A 17,873-nucleotide genomic window follows, 5' to 3' on the forward strand; every position below is an offset into this window, starting at 1 on the left:
TCTGACGTGCGTCAAATGCTTGCTTTTTCCACGCGTCTACTCAGCTGTACACGCGCAAATGCATTCAAAGTGTTCAAGCGGCAAACTAGGCGTGGTAGACGCGATTTTGACGCCCAAAACGCGGTTGGTGTAAACTCAGCATAAAACTATAAAACTGAATGTCAGAATGGGAAAGAAGGGTAATTTAAGCAATTTTGAGTAAGGCATGGTTGTTGGTCCCAGACGAGCCAGTCTGAGTATTTCACAATCTGCTCAGTTACTGGGATTTTCACACACAGCCATTTCTAGGGTTTACAAAGAATGGTGTGAAAAGGGAAAAACATCCAGTATGCGGCAGGTCTGTGGGCAAAAATGCCTTGTTGATGCTAGAGGTCAGAGGTGAATGGGCCAACTGATTCAAGCTGATAAAAAAACTACTTTGATTGAACCACTCGTTACAACTGAGGTATGCAGCAAAGCATTTGTGAAGCCACAACATGCACAACCTTGAGGCGGATGGGCTACAACAGCAGAAGACCTCACCGGAAACCACTCATCTTCACTACAAATAGGTAAAAGAGGCTACAATTTGCACAACCTCAACAAAATTTGATAGTTGAAGACTGGATGTTGCCTGGTCTGTGAGTCTCGATTTCTGTTGAGACAATCAGGTGGTAGATTTAGAATTTGGCGTAAACAGAATGAGAACATGGATCCATCATGCCTTGTTACCACTGTGCAGGCTGGTAGTGGTGTAATGGTGTGGGGGATGTTTTCTTGGCACACTTTAGGCCCCTTAGTGCCAATTGGGCATTGTTTAAATGCCACGGCCTACCTGAGCATTGTTTTGACCATGTCCATCCCTTTATGACCACCATGTGATGGCTACTTCCAGCAGGATAATGCACCAAATTTTGCACAAAGCTTGAATCATTTCAAATTGGTTTCTTGAACATGACAATGAGTTCACTGTACTAAAATGGCCCCCACAGTCACCAGATCTCAAGCCAATAGAGCATCTTTGGGATGTGGTGGAAGGGAGCTTCGTGCCCTGGATGTGCATCCCACAAATCTCCATCAACTGCAAGATGCTATCCTATCAATATGGGCCAACATTTCTAAAGAATGCTTTCAGCACCTTGTTGAATCAATGCCACGTAGAATTAAGGCAGTTCTGAAGGCGAAAGGGGGTCTAACACAGTATTAGTATGGTGTTTAGTGATGCACCGATGTGAAAATTTTGGCCGATACCGATAACCGATATGACTCTTGTCTGTTATGGCCGATGCCGATATTTGCCGATGCCGATATAGAAAACACATTTTTATAGGGATGCACCGATAGGATTTTTTGGGGCCGATACCGATTCCGATTTAAACAGACAACTTCTGGCCGATGCCGATACCGATATTAAACACTTGTATACAATACAGTTGGTCTATTAGCTAGTTTATTTCTGCATCAAATTATTTTTACTGAACATGGATTGGATCTAATTAACATTCAACTGACCAACATAATAAGAGAGGCACAAATAAGCTAAAACAAATATAATAAGACAGCATGACAACCTTCAAAGGTGGTTTTTGCTATTCAGCATTTATTTTATTAACATCATTAACTCATTTTTTACATATAATGGATTTCTTTATCCAGTAAATTAATAAACAATCGGTATCGGCCTTTCTCGTGCTATTGCCGATATGCCGATGGTTTCAAATTAATCAAAAATCGGCCGATAAATATCGGTGGCCGATACATCGGTGCATCACTACATTTTTATGATGATCAAATAAAGAGCTATTTTCCAAAACACCTTTTTTTACTTTTGTAATTTATTTCCAGAAATGACCTTTACCCATGTGCAAAATGTCATCAATTAGCTGATTTCCCATATTCTTTGTAAGCTTCGGGATGCTTATTTTTTAAGTGGGTGATTAAATTGGTTGTATTGAACAATTTTGCCCAAACTCCCCGGAGACTGCAGGTGGGAGGACCTTATGCCGCAAGTGGGAGGAGCTTATGCCGCAAGTAGGAGGGATTTCAGAAATGTGCAAGTAGGAGGAGTTTACGCTTCAAATGGGACGGTGGTGAATCCTCTGGAAGTTTGTACAGCCCACTTGCGGCTAAAGCTCCACCACCCACTTGCTGCTAACCCACCCATTTGCAGCTGGCTCCGACCTCAGTTTATACCGCTTTCGAACTCCCCCTCTCATCACCCAGCCCTCACTCTCATTGCATACAGCAGCAGGGGTGTCCAGACTTTTTTGTGTGGTGATCTACTTTTAAAATGATAAAGCCGACAGGATCTACATGCTAAAAACCACTTTAAATGCGTGGACTATACTGCATATATCTCCACATTGGATTTAGGGCTGTCACCATTTTCAGACACTTTGAAGAACGACCAGGTAAATGACAGAACCTGCTTCAGCACACGTGTAATGTATGCGCTCGTGCAAAAACAAACATCCTCGCCCACACACTCACATCTCCTACACACACGTCAAATATACAGGAATGATTATCGGCCTGTTCACATCGGCCCTATTTTGACATCGGAACGATGCCGATGTGTAAAAAAATGACCATATCGGCCGATGTTATATCGGGGGCCGATATATCGTGCACCACTAATGGTGTTCCTAATAATCGTTTAGGTGAGTGTATATGTGGCATATAGAAGATCTTGTTAAAACTATACCATCACAATTTTGTTCCTCATACATTCAATTCAATTCGATTTTAATTTTGGCATATTGAGCTCTGTAGATTCCACTGAAGTAAAAATTGTACGAGTAACAACAAGAGTTTCATTACCAGCTGTGTATTCAACATTGTGTGAGATTTAATTTACGCATTATACCCTTTTCTTTCTTTCTTTCTTTTTTAACGCCATACCAGCTTCAAAGGCTATATTCATGGCGCATACCCCTTTTAAAGAAGTCATACTGCAGTTCCTAAGTATACAGTATTTTTTCTGCACAGGCATTTTTTATTTAATTTTGAAAGCTGTTTGTATGTATTATTGTATACAGAGAGACATGACAAAACCATGGAAAACAAAAGGTGAATCATGATAAAACCTAGAGGGACAGCGAAACAAAGAGAAAGACTCAGATTCATTGCATGTGCCACAGAACAAACAAGTCAAGGTAAGAAGGAAAAGAAGGGGGGGGGGGGGGTATTCAGAAATGCAAAAAGTGCTGAGAGGTGTTAGATCCATGAACTGTGTCGAACACATGAATGAGTCTGTCAGCATTCTGCATCAGTACTGAAAATGACTGACTCCATCCTTCCTTCCTTCCAGTGTTCTTTTGCTCCAACTGAGAGGCCATGACAAGAGGTCAGAAACTCACTGACTTATTATTGTGTATTTTTTTAATAACTGCATACATATAACTACATTATAACAATATTTTATAGCTTTCCTTTTCTACTTTCAAAGTTTCAAAAAACAAACGGAAACGACAAAAATTTAATCTTCAATTTAGTCTTGGACTAGACTTAAGCCCTGTCCAGGAAACCACCCCAAAGTCTTTTTAATCAAAAGATTTTCAGGGTACAAAAAATATTCACCAATCTGTCTAACGCTTCCCTTTTATACATAACCTTGGGTATCCTGCAGTCTAGGAGCATTTCGGACGCATTACAGTCTTGGAAATGCATTAATAGCTTGAGTAGGTACAAAAACAGAAGCAATGATTCTAGGACGCAGTCATGTGACCAATTTTACCAGCTCTTAGCATGGATCAATACAAGTGGTTTTACAGTGATCTCCTTCATTCTGCAATGAGGCATCACACAGCACACACAACAGCCATCGGTTATCAAGAAGTGAATGTGCATCTGTTTGTTATCTGCCTGTGCTCTCTCTGCACACTTTCAATACGGTTCATTTTCCTTTGTGTAATATGACGCAGAAATAAGCAGATTAATAATGCAGACATTGCACATTAAAGGCGGAGTCCACGATGTTTAAAAAAAGGCTTTGGAAAAGGAGACGGGCCGACTACCAAAACACACTTATAGCCAATCAGCAGTAAGTAATGTCTACTAACCGACATCCTTGCCGTGTTGCGTATGTGTGGGGCGGGTCTATCAACAGAAGGTCCAGATTCTATTGGGGTAGGGGCGTGTTTGTTTAGGTGATTTCAAATATCAACATTGGCTTTCAAACATTGTGGACTCTGCCTTTAAAAGGAATAACTTTCTTATGAAACTGTAACTAACCCATAACAGCAGGACATCAATAACACAAAATGCTGAGCATGTATTAAGGGTGCATGCATGGCATTTACACTAAAATTACAGAATTGCACAAGACGGCAGGGCCTGTCCCCTGGCATGAAACACACACACACTTATTAGGGGACCACAAAAAAGTAATGTATGCAATATACATATTATGTAAATAATTTATACAAATAATATTCTAACCCTTTACAAAGCGGTTGTATTTGTTAACTTTAGTAAATGTATTTGCTAACATAAGCTAACAATGAGCAACATAGTTCTCAGCATTTATAAATCTTTGGTAATGCTAGTTAATGCCAATACAGTTGTTCATGTTATTGTGCATTAACTAATGGAAAGACAACTTTAGATTTTTTTATGTATTAGTTAATGCTTTTGATTAATAAATGTTGTAGAAGAATTGTTCATTGTTGTTCACTTTGTGCAAATGAATAAACTAATGTTAAAAAGCACCAATGGTCCCATTTCAGTGTGTATGTGTGTATTAGTACATGTTGAAGATATGCAAAAGGTACAAATCCCAAAGTGAACGATGACACGCATTATCGTTTCCAACATGAATCTCTTTTCTTGGACTACAACTGACTAAACCATGACTCAAACACGAGGTTTGTGCAGTGCAGAGTAGAGCTTGTTGTTTGTCGTTTTGACGATCACAAATGCAGACATGTTTTTTTCTTTTAGTATTCTTATCTTACCAATCTGTTATGTTTTGCTGTTGATCGACCAACTTGGTCATCTGCATTTTCTGTATCAGATTCGGCTCATATTAGGGCTGTTTACACTTGGTATTAAGATGTGTTTTCATCAATCGAATCACAAGTGGACGAGAGAGACACATCACATTTACACCTGGTATTTAAATTAGTCTCTTTTGTCCACTTTCGACCGCTTCTGTCCTGAATACTGTGAGGGCGCGGTCTGTCGAGACGGTGGGCGAGTCTCTTCGCTGTCATTTAAGTTATGATGAGTTTATACGTACGAGAACTAGTGTTGGGCGATATGCCCTATTTTCAGATCGTCCTATCGTCAACCTGTGAGATCGGCGATACACAATATGATCGGGGGGCGGGGGAGTAGTTTACTCATTTTTTATATGTTAATTTTTTACTCATTATAACAAGTCACTTGATGGGTGGACAAAAAACAAGAGCAACACCGTCATGACCGCAACCTTCTTAAACCTGATGCCATTAATGCGAGCGCGTCATTAAAACCCTAACCATGATTACTTAATAACTGTAAAAACATGCATCTGCGCACGCACACACACGTGCGCGCACATACAAACAATTCAATGCATTGGTTTAGTGCTGTTGCAGAAGACTGCACGTGTCAAGCAGTGGTGCTCTCATGAGGTACCTTTTTAAACGCATCGGTCCAGCGGAACGCGACCATATTTTAAACACAATCATATATTAAACACGAGGGACGTGTTGCTACAACTCATTGAAATGCATATCATAAACAGGATTAATACCTAGTGATCTGACTTCGGACAGAGCGCAGCTCTTTGCACGTACGCGAGAGTGAGGCGCTAATATGCAGCGGGTCATATTTTAAACAAAAAGTAAAGTTTGCCTCAGCTCGCATGAAACGCATTAAACTGAACAAATACATAAGGATTACTACTTTAGTTTATGTTTAGACTTCGGACAGATGCGAGAGCGCGTGCACGTGAGACAGAGAGAAGCGCAGCTGCTCATGACGCGGCGCGCTGGATTAAGTGGTAGAAGGAGACCAAGACGCGCGCAATAAGTGCAGGTACGTGCAAGAAGGAATTCTCTCTTTACAAGCTCTCCACGTAAAGTAAAGCCCACAAACCCTCATGTTAGGAAAAGCATGCATTGTGGGTGTTAATATAAAACTATGATGATAATAATAATAATAATAACCATTCGCCAGCTATCGTCATGACTATCGCCATGAAAGCCTGCTATTGGCGATATGTCTGAAGATCGTCGATACACGATACTATCGTCTATCGGCACAACCCTAACGAGAACTAATATTATGTCGGAGTCCACTGCTTGTGTTCAAGTAAACATGCTGGCTTTCTCTGATATTTCAGCGCAATTGATGAAATAGGATCGCGCAACTTTCACACGCTTGCAAAATGAAACTGCGGAGTTTAGCTCCTTTAGTTTTATCAATGAAAGGCTAAAAATAACGCTTTTCACCGTGTTTGTTTGCACCAGAATCTGAAAAGACGTTAAACATTGTGTTTAGTACCTCAGATTAGATAAATGGGTGGAGAGAAGGCGGTCGTGTGTGGCTGATGAACACATTCAACCACATGTGAGTTTACACTACAAAAGCAATCCGATCGAAAGGGGTTTCGACTACCTCTGAATGTGGTTGAAAGTGGTCGAAAGTGGACGAGCTCAAAACGTTTAAAAACACCGTTTACACCTGGCATTAACGTCGTCCACTTGTGATCCGATTGATGAAAACGCATGTTAATGCCAAGTGTAAACAGCCTCATTGATAAGGTAGTAAAGACGATATTAACTCCTGTCAGTATTGCATTGTGAGCTAATCCTTACAACATGGTAAGGAGCGTCACATTTTCGGCTGACGTCACAGGTATTCAGGCCAATCACAACATACTGGTAAGATGGCCAATCGGGGACACATCGCTTTTCAGATCCATGAGCTTTGTACAAAATCAGTTTGAGGAAGGCAAGGATATCTGGAGCAACATAAATGTACAGTATGTGGAAATAATGTGTTTAAACTTAAACTATGCAAAAACATTGTATTTTACCAAATACACAAAATATTTACCAACAAAAAAGGGGTTCTTTAACAAAATACTACCTTATTGTAAAGTGTTACCGATAATATCAGATCATTTCAATGCCAAACAGCATGAATTGTAAAGATGCCACATTATGAACTGGTAAGCAGGAGCCCATCTGACTCTTCCCACCAAGTAAGTGTAATAAAAGTCCATCATATATTCTCAGCTTGACAGGCCGATGTTCAGCTTATTACAGGATGACAGTCACATGACTCAGTCATGTGCTCAGTGCCCATTTCAAAACCCTAAACGTCAAACTGAAAACACCAACTTGTATTAAATGCAACCGTGGGAATCAAACAGCAGTCAGTATTTCCTTCAACTTACTAATTTGAAACAAACTGATGATGACTAATCTCATGAAAATGACTCTTCATTTAGGGTGACTTGTAAACCATAGTCACAAAGCAATACATTTTAGCTGCAAATGCTTTCTGACTGCCCTGAATTACACTATAATATATATATATATATATAACCACAAATAAAGTTGAAGAGCTTGTGTGCAGGGGTCTACAAGTGGTAGCACGATCCTTAAGGACATTAAATAACTTTCTTTTTTAAATAGTAGGAAGTGTCTTGAACCACCAGTAGAGACTGGGTGGGCTCTGTGAGATAGCACTTCCTTTAAAAATGCCATTTAAGCACAATTAAAATAAATAAATAAAACATACTTTGCACATATACCACAATTTGACAGCATGTTTTTTACGTTTTAAGCTCCACAACAAGAACTGACATCGAGCAAACAGCAAGAAAATCCTAAACTACATCAAGTTCAAATGGAGTCACGGTTTAAAAAAGACCCATTATGTTAGCATTAGCATAATATTATGTATTAGCATACCGATTACTACCTTTAAAAAAAAATCACCATCAGTAACTAGCAAATCACATAGTTACAACCTTAAACTTGGTATTTGCATAAGTGTCATCAAAAAACAAACCACACAAAATGACATACAGATTCTGAAAGGTTCGTACTATGTTTAAAAGAGGTCTCCTATTAATTCATCACAGTTTTACAGTCAACTACGGTATTGTAGTGGGAAACTAAACAGCATTTGTACTATACTGGTTGCATATTAAAGTATCCAGACGCTGTCAGACACCACTGGCCTTATATCACAGCACAGCTCCAGCGCAATGAATGTAGTACAGTGAAAACCTCTCGCCGTTATGTTTTACCTGAATGTAGGATATCAGAAGCGATTGGGTGATGTCCCTCGGCCCCCCACCCTCCTTTATGCGCGACTGCTGCAGCTCAGTGATCCTAAACTGGTACCCAAACTGGCCGACTGCGCTTCCCTCAGTAGGAAAACTCAGGACGCCGCCATCTTCCTTCTGCCTCCAGCGGGGCACTGCGCGTGCGCACAGCGGCTGCTTCTCATGCGTCTGTCAGCTGATCGGTTTGACAGGAAGTAAGGCGCTGGACCAGCAGAGGTGTAATGACAGTGGATAAGTGTGCTTTCACACAGAGGCTTTACTAAAGGATTGCATAGGTTTAAAAAAAATACTCAAAAATGAACAAATGTTTCTTGTTTGATGAAATACACCGAGACAAGAAAGTGGGGTTACAAAGTTTCACAGCAAATACTAGTCCAACCATCCAGTTACTTTAAGAATACTCATTTCAACATACTGAACTACGATTTAGGAAATGCAAATTTTATTTTAATATATTTAAATTGGGCCGCAGGGACAGTGTCTTACTTCTTATGACATCAGGCTGCACTTATTAAGCTTCTCAGCAGATGCTCCCTAAAATCTGAAGCATCCCACTCAGTATGTCCCGCCTTAACTTCCTGTTTCATTAGATAGATTAAATAATTAAAAAGAAAGCAAACAAATAATAATGGATGAAATTCTATTCTGAATAATGCATTTGGCTGCTGCATGGTCTTAACTGATTTTAAAGGGTCTAGCTCATGCCATGAATGTCCTTAGCCGCCTAACTTTGTCTTTGGCCTTCAAATATTCTTTCGCATACTCATTTATTGATTTCAATATACACTGCAAAAAATGATTTTCAAGAAAAAAAATCTTAGTATTTTTGTCTTGTTTTTAGTAAAATATATAAAAATTCTTAAATTAAGATGCTTTTTCTTGATGAGCAAAACGACCCAAGAAAATAAGTCTAGTTTTTAGAGCAAAAATATCAAATTTAAGTGATTTTGTGGATAAAACAAGCAAAAAAAATCTGTCAATGGGGTAAGCAAAAAATCTTGAACATTTTTCTTAAACACTAAATTCAAGAAAAATACTACAAGTTTTTTTCTTGAAAATCATTTTTTGCAGTGCAAGAAGGGAAAAATTTGGTTCCAGAAAAAAGGATTGCGGGAGTGGCCAACTGATCTCAACCCCACTGAAAACTTGTGGGGTGACATTAAAAATGCAGTTTCTGAGCAAAACCTAAAAATTGATAGGAACTGTGGGATGTTGGTTTTTAACCGCAGAAGATGGTTGAATCGATTTGACAGCAATTATCAACAACAATGCAACTAAATATTAGTAATACAGTTGTTTAAAGTGAAGTTAAATCTTTAAAAAATCTTCAGTTTGAAGTGTCTACAGAGAAAAATGTTGACACTGCTATTTTTTCAACATGCATACATTTTGTTAATACTTTGATTTGGAATTAAATGTGTAATGTTTTCAATAGATTTGAAATAAGGAAATAAACTCTATTTATAACATTTTTGCACTTTATTCACTTTTATTAGTACACTGCTATTTTTTTAAACACCACTGCATAACATAACACTTGTTGTTGCTAAAGTCTTGCTTTTCAAAGCATCTGGGTGAAGCAAAGCAAAGCAAAGCAAAGCACAACAAAACCCATTGTCACAGAAGATGGACAATCTGAAGCCTACAGTTTATAAGATACAAATGTTAGATTTGTAACAAGAATTTATATTGTACCTATTTTGTTTGTAATTGCTTTGTAAATAAAAAATAAAAAAGTATTAGTGTGCATTACGTCACAATCGAGGCGCTCGACGCTGTAATGTTTCAGTTGGTTTCTAAGGGAAACGGTGAGAGTTGAAGAGAGAAAATCAGCTTACAAGCGACAGGTAAATCCAAACTTTTATCGTTTTTATTGAACTAATCATAACAGAGACTGTGTTTAAAATGGAGTAAACATCACTGCTGTCGTGCTTAGATTTTTTTTATCGTGCGTTATGTTTACCTCACGTGATCTGCTAACTGTCCAGCGGTTGGTCGTCTTTTCATCACTTATGCAGTTGTCATGTCGCATTTCTACACTTGTTAATGATGGCCTTTGCCAAATGTTTACAGTATGGATCATGAATTTAGAAAATTATTGAAGAAAATGTACTTCAGTAACTTGTTTAAGTGCTAATCTTTATACGGAGCAGATCGGAATGAGACACTTGCCCTATATTATGGTGTGTGAATTTAAGGAGGCACAGACAGTTAGCTTTCACCTTTTATTAATGTTTTAAATCTGGATTTTGTTGGCTGCGTTGTCACATTGTTTGTTGAATAAGATATTGCACGCTTTATCTCAGTTGGCTCTTTATATGTTAAAAAGCATTGCGTCCCTTTGTGATAGATGGGTTCATGGTTTGTCCTGGGTGGTAACACTGCCCATTGTTCTTGGCAATAATCCTCCATTATTTGCTCGAAAATTTTACTTCACTACATTCTAAAGCATAGAATCATACTGTGTATTCTTTAATATTGCATATTAGCATTGATTTAATACCTATTTACATTAAAATTATTTACGTTTACTTGAGTAAAAGTACGTTAATGTACTTAAATATTAAATGTAAATGAAATTCTATTCTGAATAATGCATTTGGCTGCTGCATGGTCTTAACTGATTTGAAAGGGTCTAGCTCATGCCATGAATGTCCTTAGCCGCCTAACTTTGTCTTTGGCCTTCAAATATTCTTTCGCATACTCATTTATTGATTTCAATATACACTGCAAAAAATTATTTTCAAGAAAAAAAATCTTAGTATTTTTGTCTTGTTTTTAGTAAAATATATAAAAATTCTTAAATTAAGATGCTTTTTCTTGATGAGCAAAACGACCCAAGAAAATAAATCTAGTTTTTAGAGCAAAAATATCAAATTGAAGTGATTTTGTGGATAAAACAAGCAAAAAAAAAATCTGGCAATGGGGTAAGCAAAAAATCTTGAAGATTTTTCTTAAACACTAAATTCAAGCCTACAGTTTATAAGATACAAATGTTAGATTTGTAACAAGAATTTTTATTGTACCTATTTTGTTTGTAATTGCTTTGTAAATAAAAATAAAAATAAAAAAAACATTAAAAAGAAAAAAGAATTAGTGTGCATTACGTCACAATCGAGGAGCTCGACGCTGTAATGTTTCAGTTGGTTTCTAAGGGCAACGGTGAGAGTTGAAGAGAGAAAATCAGCTTACAAGCGACAGGTAAATCCAAACTTTTATCGTTTTTATTGAACTAATCATAACAGAGACTGTGTTTAAAATGGAGTAAACATCACTGCTGTCGTGCTTAGATTTTTTTATCGTGCGTTATGTTTACCTCACGTGATCTGCTAACTGTCAAGCGGTTGGTCGTCTTTTCATCACTTATGCAGTTGTCATGTCGCATTTCTACACTTGTTAGTGATGGCCTTTGCCAAATGTTTACAGTATGGATCATGAATTTAGAAATTTATTGAAGAAAATTTACTTCAGTAACTTAAGTGCTAATCTTTATACGGAGCAGATCGGAATGAGACACTTGCCCTATTATATGGTGTGTGAATTTAAGGAGGCACAGACAGTTAGCTTTCACCTTTTATTAATGTTTTAAATCTGGATTTTGTTGGCTGCGTTGTCACATTGTTTGTTGAATAAGATATTGCACGCTTTATCTCAGTTGGCTCTTTATATGTTAAAAAACATTGCGTCCCTTTGTGATAGAGGGGTTCATGGTTTGTCCTGGGTGGTAACACTGCCCATTGTTTTTGGCAAAAATCCTCCAGTATTTGCTCGAGTTGCATGAACTTCACGTTTTTTCTTAACAACAGTGGTTTGAGTATGTTGAGGTCCAGCTTTACTGACTTTACGATGAATTAGGGATTAATATACACTGAAGGATGCATGCAGTCACTTCCCGGACAGAGATTAGACTAGTCCTAGACTAAAATAAATGTAAGAGCTGTCCAAACTGAAAACATCTTGCATCTTTAAATACATCAGTGTCCTTTGTTTTGCCTGAAAATGCACATAAGTAATGTTTTTAGTAAAGGCATGTGTGTTAAAACTAGTAATTTCCTTATTAAACTAAGGCCTAGTCCTGGTTTAAGCTAATCCCTGTCCGGTAAACCACCCGCCTTGTTTTTTACAATTTAAATTGGAGTTATGTCTTAAAGTAATGGAATGTGTAAGGAACTTCAAATCAAAAAAGCCTATAGAGGGTATGCATTGACGTCATTTTTCCACGTGACCACGCCGGAGCTCGCCCAATTGAGTGGCAAAAGTTCAACAAATGCCAGTAAACTGACTATTATCAGCTTAAATTGAATTTAGTTGGACTTGATAGTAGAGGTGGACAATACTTAGTTAAATTAGTTACATTTTCCAAGCATCTGTGCTTTATTAGGGTGTTTGTATTGAGAAAAATTTTACTTCACTACATTCTAAAGCATAATCATACTGTGTATTCTTTAATATTGCATATTAACATTTATTTAATACCTAATTACATTAAAATACTAAAATACTTGAGTAAAAATACGTTAATGTACTTAAATATTAAATGTAAAACAAAAACTTGTATTTATGAAATGTAAAAATTATAATAATATGCTTTGGAATGTAAGTTTTCAAAAATTATGAAATACAAATAGATAGTAAAATACTTAAGTAGTGTCCACATCTGCTTGATAGTGACCCTAGCAACCCACCTGTGGTCTGTGGACGTTGGCATGAACGATCAATTTACTTCTCCTTTCTGTTTTTTTGCAGTCTGTAAAAAGATATCTCCGAATTCTTGTTAAATCTGTTAGTACAGTCTATCGCACAACAGCTTTTTCCATTTAGACTCGTTTTCCCTGTGTTTTTGCTGATTTCACACTGTCTTTTGCCACTCAGTTGGCGTAACCACAGTCACTTTCGCCAAAGGTGACATCACATGCATACCCTCTATTATAGATTGTTGTAAAGCCTTGAACCGTTATCCTTTTTAAGGACTTTTGTACTTATTTTGTAGTTGGAGATTTGTTCTTAACCCTCAATCGGTCATTGGGGTCAATATGACCCCAAACGACATTTCATTGGTTAACAAAAAAGGTTCCCTTCATCTCAGAGATGTAAAACTTTGTGACTTTTCCTAAATAATCTATCTTTACATGCACAAAAAAACTGGGCTTGATTCGGTTGTTCTAAAGGTATGTAAAAAAATTTTTTATCAATCTGTCCCTTGGGGTCAATATGACCCCAATTGAAAGTGAATGGGAAATGCAAAAAATTTTACTTTTTTTCCATTTGTCCAAAAATAAATATCAATAAATCCAGCATAAATCTGAAAATTTTGACACAGAAATGAAGGCCTGGTACTTGTGCACAAATGGAATGCAAAAAACACATGCTCACACAAACACACACATATACACACACACACAAACACACACAGGTGTGACTGCCACAGAGAGGATTTGTGGAATTTGGCAAATAAAATCAGTCACAAATGCAGAAAATAACACATAAAGGGGTGTGACATAATGCACACACATGTACACTCACAAACACGCTCACAAACGACACACACACAAACCCACACACACAAACCCACACACACACATACAAACCCACACATGCACACACAAACACATACAAACACACGCAGACAAACGCACACACGCATGACTACCACAGAGAGCATTTTTATAAAATTTGGCAAATAAAATCAGTCACAAATGTAGAAAAAGGATACAAAGGGGTGTAACCTAATGCACGAACATGTACACTCTCTCTCTCACACACACAAATACACACACACAAACACAGACACACTCACATGCTCTCTCCCTCTGCCTCTCACACACATTCTCTCAAGCACACATGCTTGGCTCTCTCTCTCTCTCTCCCTCATTCTCTCTCTCTCTCTCTCTCTCACACACACACACACACACACACGTGCGCGCACACACATGCGTGCACACACACACAGACACACACACTTACACTCAGTCAAATTTCTATGGCATTTTGTAAAAACAGACATTTCAAAATGCATAAAAAACTATATAAAAAAATACTATTTGACATAATATTTATTTTTAATATCCTTTCTAATGTTTATATAAACATAAATTTACAAAATGTATCACAAAAGTAATGATTTGAGCAGTTGTCCATATCCAGGAAAATGAATGGGTCTCTATGGGAATCTGCCGGTCTAAATGATTTAATTCCTACACTGTAATTCTCTTATGTTTTTTTCTTAAAACCGATGCCTGAATTCAACACCCCACACCTATATTAATATCTAAAAACAATTTAAATCAAATTTAGATAATAATTTATGTGAATTTTTATAAAAATTTTATATTTTTCAGGAAAGCAAATTGTGTAGTTGAGGATTTCAGTGGTAAACAGGTACAAAACTACTTCAAATCTCTCAAAACACAGCTTTATTGTATAGATGAGAAGTAAACAAAAAAAATGATATATTATTTGTATTATTGAAAATGTATATTTTTCTTACAATTATGCTTTCAATTTTGGGGTCATATAGACCCCAAGGGCCAGAAGTGTAAACAGAAAACGAGGAGCGTTTGAGGGTTAATAACCCTCTGTATTTATTTTGTATTCTACTTAATTTTTTTTTTTACAATTATTGTCTGTTTGAATTGTCACTAAACAAAGCATTAAAAAAGAGGACTTTTAAAAATCAAGGTTTGTTTTTAATTTAGTCCTGTCCTGAGCAAGTTATTTCACATAAGACATGTTTACATAAAGTTTGCAACAAATAATAATGACAAATCTTCTAATAAAAAATAGCCCAGTTCTAATGTTTATCTGATCCTAAAACTGTACCGTCTTACCTGGACAATCAATGACAGTTTTTATGTTTTTGAAAGTTGTTCAAACGTTTCTTGTTTGTCCTGAGCCAATAAATCTTCCAGGTCCTGCAGAATCTGCTGCATATTTGACCCTTGTCCAGCAATAACTCTATGATTTTGAGATTCATCTTTTCACATTGAGGACACTCAGGAGACTCATACACAACTATAAAAAAATTTATTCCAAAATTATTGTTATTCCAACAAAGATAATTAAGTAAATTAAACAAAGATTTTTTTTTGTTGAAAGGGGGTTGATTTATTAATGTGTGTTTACTGAGTGAAATAAGCATAATCATCCAGCTAACAAATATTATTTTGTTGACTGGACTTAGATATGTAAGTGTTTTTCCAACTCGTTTGGTCCGTGTTTGTTGAGTGTTCTCAATAATGCGCTTGCGATACGTTGCCTTAAAAAAATTAAGTTTACTCAACTTTTTCTTACAGTGAATAGATACAAACATTCAGTGATGCTCAGGTGGGTGTAAATTACAATTTACCCTGTCCATACACCTGACTTTAAAATGTATGGTATTGACTTCCTGTTCGTCACTGAATGTTTGCATATTTTGTAATAGTTGTGTATGAGTCTCTTGATTGTCCTCAATGTGAAAAGATGAATCTCAACATCACACAGTCACTGGTGAACAGGGTTCAAATATGCAGAATTTGCTAAAAAGCAAAGACAACTATCGCAAAACATAACAATTGATTTTCCAGATAACATTGTGCAGTATTAAGCATCAGTAAACTTTTTAATTGGGTTATTAATAGAAATTCTGTTCTTATTCTGTGTTGTGAACTTTATGTGAACATTTTGCATGTGAAATAACTTAATTTTTAAAATGTCTTTTTTATTCTAAAATTCTAAGCATTTAAGCATTATTTATACACATACATTTACATGTATAAATAATGGTGCATGCGATATAATTTATAGTCAGGTAAGGAGCAATGAGGAGAGAGAAAAACTTGGCTCACACCTTTTGCTTGTAACACTCAATAAGTAAGAGTCATGGGCACATCATTTATTCATTTTGTTTAATTTGCAAATGAAATTGAAGTGATTTTCTATAAAAAAGCTTTAGATTTAGGTCCAGACTGAACTGAACTATTCCAGCACTTATCATACTAGAAAATTCTATCAATGTTTATTTGCAGCCTTGTATCTGAGACCTGCTGCAGTATTTTGCATCACTTCACGGTAGACTTTATTTTTTTGTCCTACAGAAACTGCCTGTCATTTTTCTGGGTTAATCAGGATCACTTGCTTAATCAAATGGATGAATGAATGACAGCTGTTAATTATTGTGAAGTTTTCTAGATAAAAATTGCACATGAATGCCTTCTGATGTCCTTTTCGCCTTTTCAGAGCCTGCTCACATCGTGCCTTCCAAGCCAGAGCCTGCTCAAGTTGTGCCTGCCAGGCCAGAGCCTGCTCGGTGCCGGCCAATCCAGACCCTGTTCAGTGCCTGGCAAGCCACAGCCTGCTCTGTGCCTGCCAAGACAGAGCATGCTCTGTGCCCACCATGTCAGAGCCTGCTCCGTGCCTGCCGAGCCTGAGCCTGCTGAGTGCCTGACAAGCTAAAACCTGCTCTGTGCCTGCCATGCCAGAACGTGCTCAGTGCCTGCCAAGCCAGAGCCTGCTCAGTTCCTGCCATGCCAGAGCCAGGGCCAGCTCAGTGCCTGCTAAGCCAGAGTAAGCTCAGTGCCTACCAAGCCAGTACCTTCTCAGTGCCTACCAAGCCAGAGCCTTCCCAATGCCTGTCAAGCCAGAGCCTGCTCAGTGCCTGCCAAGCCAGAGCCTGCTCAGTGCATGCCAAGCCAGAGCCTGCTCAGTGTCTGCAAAGCCTGAGCCTGTGCCTGCCAGAGCCTGTCCAGTGGCTGCTTTGCCAAGCCAGAGCCTGCTCACGTCATGCCTGCCAAGCCAGAGCCTGCGCACGTCATGCCTGCAAACCAGAGCCTGCTCACCTCATGCCTGCCAAGCCAGAGGCTGCTCACGTCATGCCTGCACAGCCAGAGCCTGTTCACCTCATGCCTGCCAAGCCAGAGCCTACTTACTAAAGGTAAAAAAGGTGCAAGGTAAGTGAAGGTAAAAATGGTGCGAGGTAAGTGAAGGTAAAAAAGGTGCGAGGTAAGTGAAGGTAAAAAACAAAAAGGTGCAAGGTAAGTGAAGGTAATTAAAACAAAAAGGTGCGAGGTAAGTGAAGGTAACAAAAAAGGTGCGAGGTAAGTGAAGGTAACAAAACAAACAAAAACAAAACAAACAAAAAGGTGCGAGGTAAGTGAAGGTAACAAAAAAAAGGTGCGAGGTAAGTGAAGGTATAAAAAAAGTTGCAAGGTAAGTGAAGGTAAAAAACAAAAAGGTGCAAGGTAAGTGAAGGTAACAAAAACAAAAAGGTGCGAGGTAAGTGAATGTAACAAAAAAGGTGCGAGGTAAGTGAAGGTATAAAAATGTGCGAGGTAAGTGAAGGTAAAAAACAAAAAGGTGCAAGGTAAGTGAAGGTAACAAAAACAAAAAGGTGCGAGGTAAGTGAATGTAACAAAAAAGGTGCGAGGTAAGTGAAGGTATAAAAAAGGTGCGAGGTAAGTGAAGGTAAAAAACAAAAAGGTGCGTGGTAAGTGAAGGTAAAAAACAAAAAGGTGCGAGGTAAGTGAAGGTAAAAAACAAAAAGGTGCAAGGTAAGTGAAGGTAATAAAAACAAAAAGGTGCGAGGTAAGTGAAGGTAAAAAACAAAAAAAGGTGCATGGTAAGTGAAGGT

The 17,873-nt window shown here is 37.7% G+C and overlaps 1 protein-coding gene across 7 annotated transcripts in view; it reads right to left on the minus strand.

The window, feature by feature from the left end:
- Positions 1–8,432, minus strand: part of LOC129425617 (dnaJ homolog subfamily C member 13) — a 56,313-nt gene extending 47,881 nt beyond the window's left edge. For 5 of the 7 annotated variants that reach the window (XM_073864056.1, XM_073864054.1, XM_073864052.1 and 2 more), the window contains exon 1: positions 8,228–8,431. The gene's annotated coding sequence lies outside the window, so the exon portion shown is untranslated. Of the gene's footprint in view, positions 1–8,227 lie in introns of all 7 variants that reach the window. The other 2 variants (XM_073864055.1, XM_073864053.1) reach the window with 2 other exon arrangements.
- Positions 8,433–17,873: the final 9,441 nt, after the last annotated feature.

This window comes from Misgurnus anguillicaudatus, chromosome 25 (assembly GCF_027580225.2).
Source record: "Misgurnus anguillicaudatus chromosome 25, ASM2758022v2, whole genome shotgun sequence".
NCBI lineage: Eukaryota > Metazoa > Chordata > Actinopteri > Cypriniformes > Cobitidae > Misgurnus > Misgurnus anguillicaudatus.